A 16,086-nucleotide genomic window follows, 5' to 3' on the forward strand; every position below is an offset into this window, starting at 1 on the left:
GTAAACTGTACTGTATCCATATTTCATAGTCTGATATTTTAACTTGAAAGTATTATTACCAAAGTTCACCTTCAGATATTTGTAAAAGCTGCAATTATGTTTGAACCCCATTGAAAATACTGTATACTGAATATTCTATCATTTATATTATATATTGTGATGTAATTTATCTTCCAACATAATAAAGTTTGAATGTGAGACAGTAATGTATTGTGTTGCTTACAGTCATTAATACAGGTTTAAGTTCCACATTTTCATATTGATAGATGACCAGATTTTCAACTCTTTCAAAATCTTCATAAAACCTCTGTGAAATAACATGTTATTGATATAAAACCACACTTATTACTGAATTTAAAAATGACCAAAACTCTTCTTAAAAGTAAAACACTTTATTTATGTTTCATTCATATTCCAGTTACACATGTTGTAAGTAACAAAGCTATAACTTTTACGTAAACTGTGCAGATCATGTCCTTCAGACTGTCCTGATGCTGCAGCTGTCTCTGTCCTCTGATGGGTCCAGGAACACCTGAGCTTCATCAGGTCACCTGTAAAACAAGTCAGATTCAGTGTAACTTGTAAGACAGCATATAATATACAGTATAATATAATACAGTATAATATAATACACAGTATAATATAATACAAGTACAACAGCTCATTGTGGCTCAAAGTAGTCCTAAGTTATAAAATAAAATAATAAATCAGTGTTTGACTCCACAAACAGTCTAGTGAGCGTCGTAGTTACACAATATTACTAAACTAATGAATCCCTGCAGTTTGACTATTTCTCTCACCGTAGCTCTATCGTTAACTCCGGTGCAGGTAGATCAAGTTCATTTACACACCGTTTTCTGCTCTTTCTAACAGCTGATGAGGGGCTACAGTTTGTTCACTCGGAGGTTTTCTGCTCTAACAGCTGATGAGGGGCTACAGTTTGTTCACTGGGAGGTTTTCTGCTCTTTCTAACAGCTCTTTCCTGCAGCTAACAACGGTTAGCATGTGCTAGCATTACACGAACAATAAAAACAGTATAAATTCTTAAAAATACTTACAGTTACTTCCCCTGCCGCCTCTCCACAGACAGTTGGTACAATCCCTGTTTCAGGAACAGTCTTTCAGCCAGTCCACTGTTGTACTGACCGAGGTTCACACACACGTTCCTGTTTTTCCACCGGACATTGCCGTCAAAAATAAAAATAAATCCAGTGGCACATACATATGTAGATTAGTGTTGGGCTGTGCAGCCAATGACTGAACATTTAGTCTGCTGAAGCCTTTTCCCAGACATCAGGCTGCAGGCTGGGCTCGCTCGCTTGCTCTCCGCTAGCTTGCTCTATTAGAGTAGCAATGGCGGAATAGTCAACAGGAAGTAAACCGTGGTGGGTGGCAACATAACTGACGTCAATAACGGGGAAAACGTCATTAATGGGGAAAAATCTGAGCAGACTGCTTTATCTCCTGTATTCTGACTGAGGCAGCCCACAATTTCAATCCTTTTTTTCACACTTTGCCTGCTGATAGGCCTCCAGAGTCCCAAATGTACATAATCAAATGATTAAAAAGTTGGTTTTGCATAATATGTCCCCTTTAATTCCTCAAAATTCACCTCTTCTATTTTGACTTTTTTTTAAAATTTCTAAATATATTCTGTGTAGCATTGCCTGTTCCAAAAACACTTCTCCTTCCTTTGTGTTTCTATAGATCTATATATATATATATATATATATATATATATATATATATTGTATAGAGCTTCAAATCTCTTGTACACTTTTACTCATAGGGCTTGAAACAGGTTAATCAAAGTCTTAGGTTCATGTAAATAGTGGAATATATGAATAACTAGTGACTAATGAAGTCAATAACGACAAGCATGAATAAAATTAAAGCAACACAACAGAATACAGGAGTTTGGAAACTGTTTCTGATTGACAATATTGGTAAAGGTTAAGAAGATCCAGCTGCCTTCTAAGGGATGTAACCACAGACTATTGAATCCACAAAAAATGCATTTATATTTTCTATTCATATTTCATGCTGCTTTTATACCTGGGAAAGAAATGGTTCAGATATAAACATAAGCTATTATGAGCTAGTATCTTAGTACTTGTATTGATGACGAACAGTTTCTGGCCCAGTGGCCTCTCTCATACTCATATAGCACTCTTGCTATGACTCTCCTTTGAAGTGCAGTGTACAAATAATTCCTGGTAGTCCTTCAGTGAGTCATACTCACTGAAGGACAACCAGGAATTATTGTTGTATGTAAGGCTGCTGTGTGCTGCAGGCTTACAACATGACCACACACCACCTTTCCCGCCCGTAAGCCCAGGGCAGACAACAACTCCTAGGAATTGATTTTTTTGTTTTTTTCTCGCCTCTGTCTTGTAGAAGTATCCTCTTGCAGTGTTTTACTTTTTCCCCTGACCATCTCTTTGAAGGCGGTCCACTGACAATCCACTGATTCAACCGGCAGAAAATCGATGCAATCTCATCCAAGTCTGCGTTCTCTGAGCTCATATCTTGACATCTTGACTGCCCGAGGAGGTGGAAGAACGCAGGTTTGTCTGTTTTTCACACACACATACAGAAAAAAGTACTGCGTCTCCTTGTTTTCTGGAAGTTTATCTCAGCATCAGCAACCCCAGAAAGGTCCATTGGGTCGGATGATTGTTTTCTTCTTCGTTAAATGGTCTCATGAAGCCGTGACAGTTACAGAGAGGAGGTCAGTTCTGTCAGATCTGATATGACAGCAGAGTTCCCCCAAAGACCAAACCACAATATTTTCACCCACTTAGAGAGACTTGAAAGAGCAGAAAGCTGACAAAAGAACTTCACCTTTGACCTGATAACTCATAGCCCTCCTCTTTTCTCTCACCAAGTTCTCCTTTGTTCTCCTCTACCTACGTGCCGCTTCTTCCATATTCACTTGAGGTGGTTTAGCCTCCAGAGACTCTGACTATGGATACAATCAAACTCATAGACTTCAGATAGATGACATGAATTATGGACAAATTAAGACAAACTTGAAACTACATGGCTGACGGAGCAACCACATCAAACCTTTCAGAAAATGTTTGCCTTCTAGAAGAACTCAACAGTTGGAAGGACAGTTTACCTATATATACTAGTCAAACAAAAAGGACTGACCATGTCCTCACAGCTGTATAGAACTTGTTGGTTGCTTGCAACTTGCTGTTGGAGTCTGGTAATGTGAACGAACGACACAAAGTCAAAGCAAACACTACTCAAAAGTGAAATATATAGTGGTTTCAGCTGGCTAATGTTAGCCATACTATAGTATAGTATAATATCCAAGGTGGTGATACGTTTGTTTTTGTCAAAGATACAGAGAGTACGCAGAAGATTACAGACTGGATCTTTGACATTTGTTTTATTTTAGGATAGGATACAACTGACCAGTGGACAAATTGCTAGCTAGCTAATGTAGCAATATCATTAGCTATACACCATTGCTTTGTATCAAAGGCTAAAATCAACCCTTAATGGCTGAATATGTAAGTTAGTATCATGGATCACTTTAACTGGTGAACTAAAATGTGAACACTTTGCTTGCAATAACATTAGCTAGTTGCAACACCAAGGTAGCTCATCTGAGCAGAGCGAACAGCTATGCAGCCATGCTGATATCTCACCTCACTGAAAAGTCCCTGAATCAGTTGGCATTCTTGTTAACATTATTGCTAGAAAAATACTATCTGAGTAGATATGTATTTTTGGCTAGCTCGCCAAAGCACTTCACCTTCTAAAAGGTTCCAACTGTTTAGTTAAGTCTGGTGGAGAAGGACGGAGCCGACCTCACCTCACACAGAGCAGGTCACCACACTGGACCTTAAAGAGACCTTTCTTTTATTTCTGAAAAATAGTATATGTAAACATAAATTAACATCAGTCCTTTCAACTAAATGCTGTAAATATCGTAATGTTGTTTTAATTGTTGAATGCAGATGTAGTCTCCACAGTACAAATGTTACTTTTAGTTTTTTTTTTAAATAAGTAATTTAGTATACTTTTCAATTTGAATACGTTGTCTAAATAATTGAGCTTTTATGCTGTCTTCCTCGTTTTGAACTGACAATAAACGAAAAACGAAAAGTGAGCTGAACACATTGTTGATTTCTCATCTACTAACATAATCTGTATTTAAAGTTGTGAAAGTACATCAGGGGATTCTGGGAGTAAACTGGTAGACAGTCTCTGTCTCTGCACAGTCATAGTTTGGATTATAATGTAGGTTTCTGCCAAAATAAATTTTGTTCTGGGCCAAATTCATGCTCTTTAAATGTACTTGGCAATGTTGGAGATTGGTCTAAATATTGGCTCAATTAATTCTACATTTTCTCCAGCAATGACAGCCAAAGTTTAGCCGCTTTGCAGACTTAACATAGCTGAAAAACAACAGAGTACGTGTCTCTACACAGTGCTCAGGATGATATAAGTTAGCTCTGAGCCGATTTGTAGGCCAGTCAGATAGTAGCTCAACCTAAAATGCCAAAGTCATTATCACTATGACTGTGAAGTGCTGGTAGCTGTTACTCAGGAATGCTATAGATTGCATTTATGTGCGGCACATCCAACTAACATTAAATTATGCTTCTGTCCATTAAAAAAGTCACAGTGAAGAGAGAGTATATTCTCCCTGCCTGAGGTCTGCAGAAATGAACCATCATCATGTGAGAAGGCCACGCTGATCATGGAACCATATATTTCCCCCCTATTTCTGCACTGTACTTTAATACAATCAGTGCTGCTCTGACGTGTATTCATCCATCCGAATCCACAGGATGCACGCGATACCAAATACTAAGCAGAGTAGTGGATTATTTTAGTGAAAGCTGAGACAGGCGAGCGCTGTGGGAGGAAGATGACAGATAGAGACGAAGACAACAGGCAACCAGAGAGCCACAGAATGCTAATTAATGAAGGCATCACCACAGATGCCTCCAGAGCTTCCACACAAAAGATGTTCAAAACAAAGTCCCCAGAAAAATCCTAACACGACAAGTAAAGAGATAATAAAACATTTATATTTTACACCTTTCAGTTGTATAGATAATAATATAATAATAATCTACCTGCTGTGACTGCTGACAGTCAGTCAGGATTTTAAAGGGCATCTTGATTTGAAAAGTTTTTGCAGTGTCGTACTGAAACATCAAACTCTGCAGGACACTTTTAAAAGGAGAGAAATTCCCTCCACTTAGCCACAAGACCATCACAGAGAGTAAGTATAAAAAACATTAAGGAACAGCTCGGATGCAGGTAGTTTTTTTCTTGATGCAATGCAGAGCTATTCACCTGTATTATTATTATTATATAAGTTAAATACAAGTATTGGATCAGGACTTAGTATCCGTAGAAATTAAATGGAGGTAATTAATTGGGGATAAAAAAAAATTCTTTACATTTTTATTGCGGTATTGAATCGTGGAACTTCACTGGTATCGGTATAGACTACTAAATTTCTGCTACGGTGACATGCTTATTATTGACAACCTGGCAAATTGTGTGGGGAAAAACCTCAGTAACTAAAAAGTGTTCGTACTCGACCAAGCTGGGAATGTGAGTGAACTGGTAAAGAAAAGCTGCTATAAAAGGTTTATGGAAAGAGAATTCTTAAATACACAAAAACATTGTGGCAACTGCTTCTGCTGTAGACCGAGCACCTGTCTACCTGCATCTGAAACGGCTGTCAGGTAGCTCACGGTGTGGAATGTATATCAGCATCTGAATACAAACTGCAACCTCAACAGTCTGAGTTCATACTGGACCCCCTTCAGTTTCCACAGGCACTTATAAAACCAGGATACGTGTGGGTCACAGGAGTCAGACTCATTCATTACAATAACAAATGCCATCTTAGGTGGGAAGCAGCGATCGAGTCAGAGCTCAATTAATTCTGTTATCTTGTCACATCTTTGTAATATATTAACATAACAGTGGAGGATAACACTCGCTGACTCACTATTTTAATTTGAGAACTTCTAACAATCCACTTAAAACTTACCCAACATTTTAATGGAAACAGAACCAGAGAGAAACCAGTATGATAAAAAGGACCCAAATTACATATTATACAATACTGTAAAATGATACTACCTCTTGGGGCTGTGAAATATGTAATTTGTTGTAATGGGTTCGAATGCAACTCATGTAGGCAGCATTAATGTCTGTGAGGAACAGGCTCAGATGTATTTCCCAACCTCATTCACTCGTTCATTTTTTTCCGAAAAACAGAGGAAATGCTTGATGAGAGATTTTACTGAGTTACAGAAGTGAGTGGAACAGAGGCTGGACAGGAAGTGATGCCATGAAGGTCTCTATACCCTCAGAAGGGTACTGCTGCATATGCAAACTGTACTAGCCACAAAATGCTCCATTCGGAATAAACCTAATTAAAAATATCCAAACAGAAACTGCTGTTCACATGATGGTATTCAAAATATTGTCATACTGTTTGTGGTTGTTTTCAACACCAGAAATAAGTTGTAAATAATAAAGTAGCGTTTCACTGGTGAAACACAAGTTGACTTTTATTTTAAGGTAAGCGAGTCACAAGTAGTGTTTGTCCGTTAGCTGTCCACTATTGAAATATGTCAGGGACTAAGGTTCTCTGTAATCATGAAATAATCTCAACATATTTCGAATAATCGTCATTATCATTTTTGTCCATAGTCGTGCAGCCCTATAGTGAAGAGATTAAACTCTGAATATGGACACTGTAGCTGGTATTAAAAAGTTTTTCCTCTGAGACTTCTTTGTGTCTGTTATCAGCTCCCGGATGGTGCACCACACAATGGTTCCCTCTTCCTGTATCAGGACCAACCATCTCCACTTCTCAACTTACTGCTGACTCCATTCAACACGCCAGCACCCTCTCCACCTGCAGCCCCGTGCCTCAAACAAACCGTACAGCGGGAGGAAAAATACACCGGTGCCGTCACCATTTGTTTTCCCTGCGAGGGCGAGTTATTGGTTCCCCCCCCCCCCCGAGGAACGGAGCAGAGTCTGAGACTAAAAAGATATATTGATGAAGCTCTTTGGGGCAACTCGAGCTGAGAGGAAGGCTGTTTGTAATTCTCATAGTAAGGCAGTGTGAACATTATAAAGCTCTACAGACAGAATTATGTTAGGGCAACTAAATTCAAATATTAGTTTTGTCTTAACATGATTCAGGCCACTTTCATACAGATTTCATATGATGCAGTGCTGCTTTGGTTTAGCACATAATAGCATAATCTAATAATAATATATATATAACCAGTATCCATGCAGATAGCACAACAATGCCAAAGATATGTTCATCTTCTTCCATCAGAACCTTTTTCACAACAGACATTCTGACCTGTCAAACACTGATGTAACATAAACTAAATATTCAGTTTTTGCCCTTATTCTTTAAAAGACAATATTCCTATTGAGTAGTTTACATGGCAAATGAAAATGAATATTCCACTAATATTCCTTTTATTCCTGTTGTAGTCAAAGTTGTCCACCGCTTGTTGAACGTATTTGCCCATATCCAAAACTTGTTGACATCCAATATTTCATAATGTTTAACAGTAAGTGTGTTTCTCCTGCTGATTAGTGGCCTTTTCTTTTGTGCCAGTGTCTCCAGCCTTACAAACTGTTGGCTAATTTATTAGTTTACAATGAACAGAGCTGACCGTAAACCCCCGGCTGCCTCACAGCAGCAAAACAATACATCTGTTAGCTTGTCACTCAAGTCAGGCAGTGAAAGTGCCACAGACAAACAGAAAAACTACATTATTATTATGGGTTTATTCTTCCTATTATTCTTTTTTTCTTTTTTTTAAAAATAAACCTCACACTCAGATAGATGGATCACCTGCTGTGGCTCAGCAGGTAAAGTCCACTAATCGCAAGGTTGGCAGTCAATCACCTTTCTAGAGTGTCCTTGAGCAAGACTCATAATCCCAAATTGTTCCTGACGGTCACATCAGCGTCACGCAAGGTGCGATCAGTGTGTCAGTGTGTGGGAGAATACATCATAGAGATTGTAAAGTTGTAAAGCACTCCGGTTTTTTTTCTAGCTAAACTAATAAATCAAAGTAATTCATTGATTTGCACCATTTTAAAACATATGATTATTTTATCAGTGACTACAAACCTAGTTCTTCATCGTGTGTTGAGTATAACAGTTTGAGAGAGCATTGAGAACACCCTACACTATTTACTAATGCAATGTTTGACCAGCAACTACTGACAGTATACAGAATGAAAGTGTCTTAAACCTGCATTCTATGTCCTGGCCAGCAGGGGGCAGCTCCATTGGCAAGTCTGATAGTATTGAGTCTTATGGAGAACTTGATTAATTATCTCAGCAAACAGTTTCCTGATGAGTTTCTGGTCTCAGTCTCTAGTTTCAGTCTTCTTCCATACAGCATGATGTTCATTTAGTAACTGATGGTCCCATTTAGAGTAAAACAGACCATAAAGCAGGGTATGCTTTAGGGCGGGGCTACCTTGTGATTGACAGCTCATTCTCAGTGAGTCCGTCCAGCTCAACCAAACTCAGATCAAACTGTCAAACAGTGCTGATCAGATATGGATCCAGATTCTGTTGTTGACTATTTCTCTCCTCAAATCTGTTCACAAACATATTTTACTGTTTATCTGGAATACCAGATCCTGTGTGAGCAGACCAAGAGCAGCCAATGAGAGCAGCTCAACTCGCAGTACGTCACCTCCTCTGGCTCCAACAAACTGTCATGGTGACTACCATAACGCCAATTTCGAGGCTTCAAAAGGCCCCGATCTTCTTCGTCAGGCAGTACAGATACAAAGGTTAGTATTGGATTCATTTCTTTTATTGTCATTTATCATGTGCTCTCACTAGAACTGTCTCCTCTCTGTACTCTCAGTACGTCGTCTCTGCACCACAACAACTGACATGGCGAAAGCCTCTTCATAGTGCAGTGCTATACACTAGAATCCCCACTGCTGTTTGTAATTATGGTCTTTAAAAAGCCGATTCACAAAGGGTCAAGATTTTCAGCAATTACCATTGAAGGATTTCTCTTGGTTTCACAGGCACTCTGGGAATTTTCTGCTGTCATGGCAACACATGTGAGACTCAGAACAAATGAACCTTAAAGCACATGAAGCCAGTTTCTTGGAAATGCCATCCGTGTGCTCTTCTCACATCTTCTAAAGACTTTCTCCCTCCAAATACCACTGCCACTCACACGGACAAAGCACTTCCATTAAACTCACAATTTCTGAGAATGAATTCACCTTATCTGAGTCAGAGATCTCCATCGAGCACCGGGCAACCCGGCTCTCCAGAAAAGACGGACTAAGAGTATTTGAAACTGGGGAATCAGCCTCCTCCTGATATTTAAGGATGAAATGTGATGTACGGAGCAGTCCAGGAGCAAAGATATTCCCTGAGCATTCATTGAGGGCTGTGGAGCCAAAGGGTGCAAATTGAACTGGCACTGGCCTTTAGAGGCATCAGCTGCAATGCTCATTTCCTCTGGCTTTGCCACCAACGCTGAACCCAGCATGTCTGAAAACTCATTCATCACCCCAAAGCCAAATTTAATATCCCCAAGCCAAACTTAATATCATTAAGGGCAATCGGCCCCTGACACTGGCTGGCTCTGAAACTCATCAGATCATTTTAATGAGACAATAACACAGAGAAATTTCATGGGGATCTCACACCAAATGAGGCTACAATGGAAGGTTAACCAGGAAGGCCACCTCACCCCGACTCTCTACACACATATAACAAAGGAAATCCAATTCAGGGGTGCAACTAATGGTGCTAATAATGTTGATTATTCTTTCTGATCAATCGTTTTATATGATAAATGTTATATTGGAAATATGAATCTTTAAAACAGTTGAGAGGCTGGAAAGGTATTCAATTCTTACATAAAGCTGCACCAACCAATATTTTTACATCAACTATAAATTAAATGACTGTGAAAGTGGTCACTCAAAGTCATGAACTCATGGAAGATTATGAACAACTGCAACTTCCTTAAGCTCTACAGAGCATTTTGGCTCTTTGAAACTGTTTGGAAAAGAGCAGGCACTCGGCAGGTGATTGGATGAACCATCTGTCTATCAAATTTCAACTTATCAGAGCAACAAACCACATAACGCAGCCAAACTCTTACCATAGTCAGTCGGGAGAAAAGTGAAATCCATCAAATTCTCTCCAGTTATGATATACACCGATCAGCCATAACATTATGACCACCTGGGCACCCCGGTGTTGTTGATGTTCTGCAGCCCCAGACCAACAAACTGCTCTGCACTGTGTGTTCTGACCCCTTTCTATCAGAACCAGTATTAACTGTTTCGGCAGTTTGAGCTACAGTAGCTCGTCTGTTGGATCGGACCACACGAGCCAGCCTTCACTCCCCACTGACAGGAGCCATGATAACCAGATAATCAGTGTTTTTACTGTCAGCGCTCACAGTCTTAGGGCTATGCTAACCTCTATAGGAGCCCCCATTGTTGTTTAACAAAGAATGTTTTCTCGCAGCGTCACACCTAGCGCCCACCACGGTAGCTGCTCGTGCTTCCTCAAAAGACACTGACTGGTCCGGTACCACTGCAGTTGAGCCACAAATGCACAGACTGAAGCCTGGCAAGATGGATTGTCGCGTGATCTTGTTCAGTTGTCTTTGTTTGGTTTCTAGTTTTCTGCTCCTTGCTTGCTTTTTGTTCACTGCCTTAATAATGTGAAAAATTAGTTACGTTTAGTTAATATGGTTCAGATAGTTTGATTTGAATCCTCTGGTTCTTCTCAAGCAGCTTGAGAAACTGTTTAGAAAGGAGGAATCAATATAAATATAAAATGATCACATGTTCACATTTTCAAATAATTCAGGCATATAGCCTCTACTAATAATTACATATAAAGAAATACTTTTTTACCGATGAAAAGAATAGTGGTCATTCAAAATTGAATCCGATGGTTCGGGCGATCGCATTTTAAACCTTTACACCAATGCATTGATGTATTGATGCAAATCTGTTAATCTTGTGTTTACAGCTTGTTGTTCTAACTCCCCAAAACAATTTATGCTGCTTAACAATGATTAATAGATTATCAGAGTGATATTTGTCTGGTCAATTGAAGCCACTTTAGTATCACGAATATTGGAAAATGTGTGCCCCTTGGTGGTAATTTAAAAAAAGACAGCAAACAGCAATAGATACCGCACAGATCTGCATTTAAAACCAGCTCAGACTGGATCATCTTTCTTTTAAATTTGTCCAAACACATTAAGAATTCTGGACATAGTGGCTTTAATCATCTGATAATTTCAGCACAAATCCAATTTCTTTCGTCCACATTCTTCCCACGACATATTACATTCTTTCTGTGTTTACTATCAAATCATTTCCACTCTGAAACCAGTCACAAGATCCCTGTCAAACATACACACAACGTATATTCTCATCGACAAGAGCGGTACAACAATCAATAATGAAACAATTCTTAGTTTCAGCCTCACAGAATTCATTTTATTGTTTGAGCCACTGCCAGGTCTGTTGTAAACAGGTAAATAATTCAGGTGATGAATCTGTTTCCTCTCGTTGTTTTCTCCTTGTTGAACAGGAGCCAACTGAGATTTTCTTTCTGCTCTCCATGTGTCTACAATCCTCAGTAAAACAAAAAAACATGCGGTGAAGATGAGACAGCTCACCATGGACCACCCACAGTTTGCATAAAGTGCAGACACTTGGACGGTGACAGCCGAGGGTGCATAGTAATGGAGTTTGGAGTGGCATTTACTCTGCCCAGTGGTTTAGTGTTACTGCTGGGTTTCATGGCGGCTTTGTCCTGAGGGGCTGTGGCTGTTTGGTGTATGCTGCTGACTGTCACGCCCTCTGACAGAACAACACAGCGCCCAGATGGCACAGCTAATCTGTATGCTGCGCTGCTCCAAGGACAGTGGCACCAGGCTACAGCATCTCTGAGGATGTATGTCAGACAGGAACAGTGGCCTCTGCTACTCTGCTCCCGATAGAATACTCATGACTGTAAAGCTGCTCCCACCAACACTTGTGTCCTTGAAATAGTGCGAAAAGTCTTTAGATGATTTCTATGACACAGAGTTATTATAGCTTTGTATTTTCCATTAGTTTTGTATTGAAATGCGAAGATTATTATCATTTTTCTGCCGTGTTTTGACATTAAATGCAGCGCAAAATTCTGTGGAGAATTTAACACAGCCCCTGAGGAACGTGTCACTGATATGTATGAAAACCAGTACGCACATGTATCATGACCAGATGTACAAAAAAGCCTCTTGGACCCGTTTAAAGGAAATTTGCACAGTGTGACCTTTAAGTTGTTGTGTATGACAATGCCTTAGTAGGTGTAAGATGTTCATTCTGCTTTACCTGGGAACTCATAACCTTTGCCTCCAACATCCAAAGCAATGAGAAAATCAGAGGTGGCTTTACACTAAGACGTATGCAGACTGATTTTTAAAGATGCTCCACTTGCATTGCAACATTTACCTGTACGTCAAGTCATGAATTCATCGTTTAACTAATACTTGAATGAAATTAGAAGGACCTGAAAACATCCTGACTTGTTTCCACCCAGAGGGGCTGTTAAGGTCTCCCTCACTTTGACGCGGGTGATAACGAGGAAATAAGGTTGATGATGTGAGAATGCGACATGAAGCCCTTCAACCACCATCGCCTGTCCTCTCAACCTCTGGAACATAAAGGCCTGAGTCAGCTATGAGTCCCAGACAGATGGGGACGATCTGCTCTCTTAACCACCAGCTGGAACAGGGTGAAGGCCTGTCTGGCATTCACTGTAGTGGCAGCTGGTATGCTGATGAACTTATTTTAATGATAATAATATAACTACTACTCAGTAGTACTACAGCTACAGCTTACAGCAATATGCAACAAAGGCTTCAAGGTTCACAATATTTTAAACGAAAAATTCACTATGTTGAGAAATCTTTATTTATATAAAGTTAATCATTTTTTCTTTCGATCTTGAAATAGTTTTGTCAAAGGTCTTAGAGCAAAATGGATTTCAATGAGTTTCAAATCCATTGATTTGATTTCTTTGTAAGAATTCTGAAAATATTCCAAAGTGAAACTTTTACAAGGCTTTTAGTCCAGCTAATAGTCCAACCCATTAAAATTATTACAAATACATGAATTATTAAAAGGAAACACAGTAAATCTTCACACAGGGTTTCTGCAGGTCTCAACAATTTCAAAACACTTTTAAGACCATTATGAATGCAATTTAAGATACATTTTACATCCATACGGGCTAAAATGTTTTAAGGATATGAAGGAAGATCAGTATTGGTTCCATGGCGGTTTGTAGTTGTTACAGCGTGATCAATACTAATTTTACCCCAAAAACACATTTAAAGTAGAAGTAGCAAGTGGCATGAAAAGAAAAGGATGAAGTACAAGAACCTCAAATTTGCACTTGTGAGTACAGTACTTGAGTAAATGTACTTTAGTTACATTAAATCACTGTATAAAAAAAACACTTGAACAAACATCAGCGCGATAAGACGTCGACTTAAAATGACACAAACCATCTTTGGGAAACATTTATTTGACTTAGATTTTTTAGTTTGTCCCATTGCTAACACAGATTCAGCAGGCTTCATGAGCTATACTGGAGTCAGCCACCAGGGGGCGGTAGAGAGGGTTTTGCTCCACTCTTGGAGAGCTGTCTTTATGTCAGTGGGGAGGAGGCACTTTGTGATGCAGCTGTATTTTGTTGAATCTTCTGCCAGAAAAGTTTGCCACTCTTTATCATGGAGGGGGGGGGGGCCCTGCAGTGATGGGTCTTCAGGAGGCCCCAAACTGGGACCAGTAGACCATATGTGTCTGTTATCAGCAGGAGTGAAGGGTTAACTGAGTCTAAACACCCATATAAATCACTGACAGACGCCAGAAATACACTGCACAGCACCTGGCTGATGACGGTACACGGGGGAGGATAAGGCATGCAAATACAAACTCAAAAATACAGTACAGGTTTGCTTTGGATGAAAGGGAAGTTGTAGTAATGTTTGCTTCTTATAGGAGCAGGTAGGAGTGTAAAACCCAAGAGCAGGGGTGTTCAGGCGGGCCTGCCCCCACTGCTAAAAAAAAACCCTAGAGGAAACACTGCTTTACTCAATGTAACTACATTCTTTAAGTGTGAACCCATCTTAACATCACCCATTGGTTTGTGAAGCACCATTTGACCATTTGGCATTAAAGTCACAGAGTTCTTGTGTTTTATTGCAGCCACTGGAGCTGCCCCCTGCTGGTCATTACATAGAATACAGGTTTTAGACACTTCCACACCGACTGAACTTCACAGACCTGGAAGCTCTGTCCATTATACACCAATGAATATACTGTCAATGGTCTGTACTTCTCTCTACAGCTGCAGTGTAGTGTTTTCATTATCGATTAATCCATCGATTATTTTCCCAATTGATTGATTCGGTTTTTTTAACCATTAAATGTCAGAAAATGTTGAAAAATGTTGATCAGTGTTTCCTAAAGCCCAAAGTAACATCCTGTAATGTCTTGTTTTGTCTACATCCCAAAGATATTTACTTGGCAAAGACTGCACATGTAGATGCAGCGGCCGGTATCTCCTTCAAACCTTCTATATTTTAATGGAATCTGTATTTTGTTGAAAACATTGTTGAATGACGTCTGATGGGGTTTATCTTAATGGGGAGATTTAGACTATGGCAGGGTAGCTCTGTCAAACGTATGTTTTTATTTCAGTCTGTTTTTCAGCAAAGCCCATCGAACAGAAACTAATGCATTCATACACATTCACAAACCAATGCACAGCATCGGGAGCAATTTGGGATTTTATATCTTGCTCAAGGATACCTGTGCAGGAGCAGGGGATCGAACCAACAACCTTCCGATTAGGGGACGACCCACTCTGCCTGTGCACCACAGCCGCCCATATGGGAATAAGGCTGGCCAAACAACAAGAAATCATAGACTGTTGTGCCCACATCTTTACAGAAAAAGTGCAGGACAAGCGAAGGTTGATTCTGTGTTTTTGTGTTTTGATGATGCTTGGTGCTCAAACGCAGCTCAAAGTGGATGGACACGGTTTCTTTTTATGTAAAGATTAAGCTCAATTATCATCACTATCTTGTTGCTGCTGTTTACATTCAACAAGACGCAAATTCAAAGAATGCAGATTTAAGAAATTCTTCTCCAAAAACGACTCAATGGATGAAAATGATTAATTATCAAAGTAGTCTCTAATTATCTCTTCATATAATAGTTTCCTTGTTAGTTTGCACGCTGCATTCAAATCACCTGCTGCACTACCTCAGTTAACCTTTAAATAAAGCCTCATTCAGACATAGCATGTCATTATCAATCAGGAAAATACAGCAAAAGTAGAAGAATGAATCTCTCAAGAGACACGTTGAGTGAGTGCTCTTATTTATGAAATCAACTCAAAGAAAGTTTCAAACCGAAGCATCTCATCAGTCTAACTCCTGATGGGTTCATGTTTTTTTTCTGTTTGCAGCTCGTATGACTAATGCTCTTTGTTGTTGGCTGTAATCAATGTAGAGGGGAATGCATAGACGTGATGACGCACGCAGATTACATTACCTACGTCACAAAATTAGAGCTGAGTACTGAACTGAAAAAATAACAAAAGCTTTTAATTAAGTTTGTCTATGTTGTGTAACTAACCTGACGAAAGGTTGCCAAACTTGAATTTCTCCCATGGGGGATCAATATAGAAACATCTTATCTTATGCCCTAAACAGATGTTCACACTTGGAGTTCGGTTTATATTGCCTTTTAGTTCAGGTCCAGTTCATGTTAGGGATGTCACAAGAACCGATACCAACGCGATGCCGAAATTCTGTAGGCCTATATCTCAGTATTTAAATAATAATAATAAGAAAAAGAAGAACGCCGACCAGCACAGAAGGACACCAACACGCTGCAACAACAACACCTTCGCCTCAATTCATTGAAAAGAAAAACCGTAAAAATTGTTTTCACATATGAACTCTGAACAACTTGTCAGATGTG

At 39.5% G+C, this 16,086-nt stretch overlaps 1 protein-coding gene across 2 annotated transcripts in view; it reads right to left on the reverse strand.

Moving 5' to 3' along the window:
• mei4 (meiosis-specific, MEI4 homolog (S. cerevisiae)) overlaps nt 1–16,086 on the reverse strand; it is a 53,445-nt gene that overhangs the window by 11,340 nt on the left and 26,019 nt on the right. The window lies entirely within an intron of this gene.

The sequence above is a fragment of the Dicentrarchus labrax genome, unplaced genomic scaffold (genome assembly GCF_905237075.1).
Source record: "Dicentrarchus labrax unplaced genomic scaffold, dlabrax2021, whole genome shotgun sequence".
Lineage (NCBI taxonomy): Eukaryota > Metazoa > Chordata > Actinopteri > Moronidae > Dicentrarchus > Dicentrarchus labrax.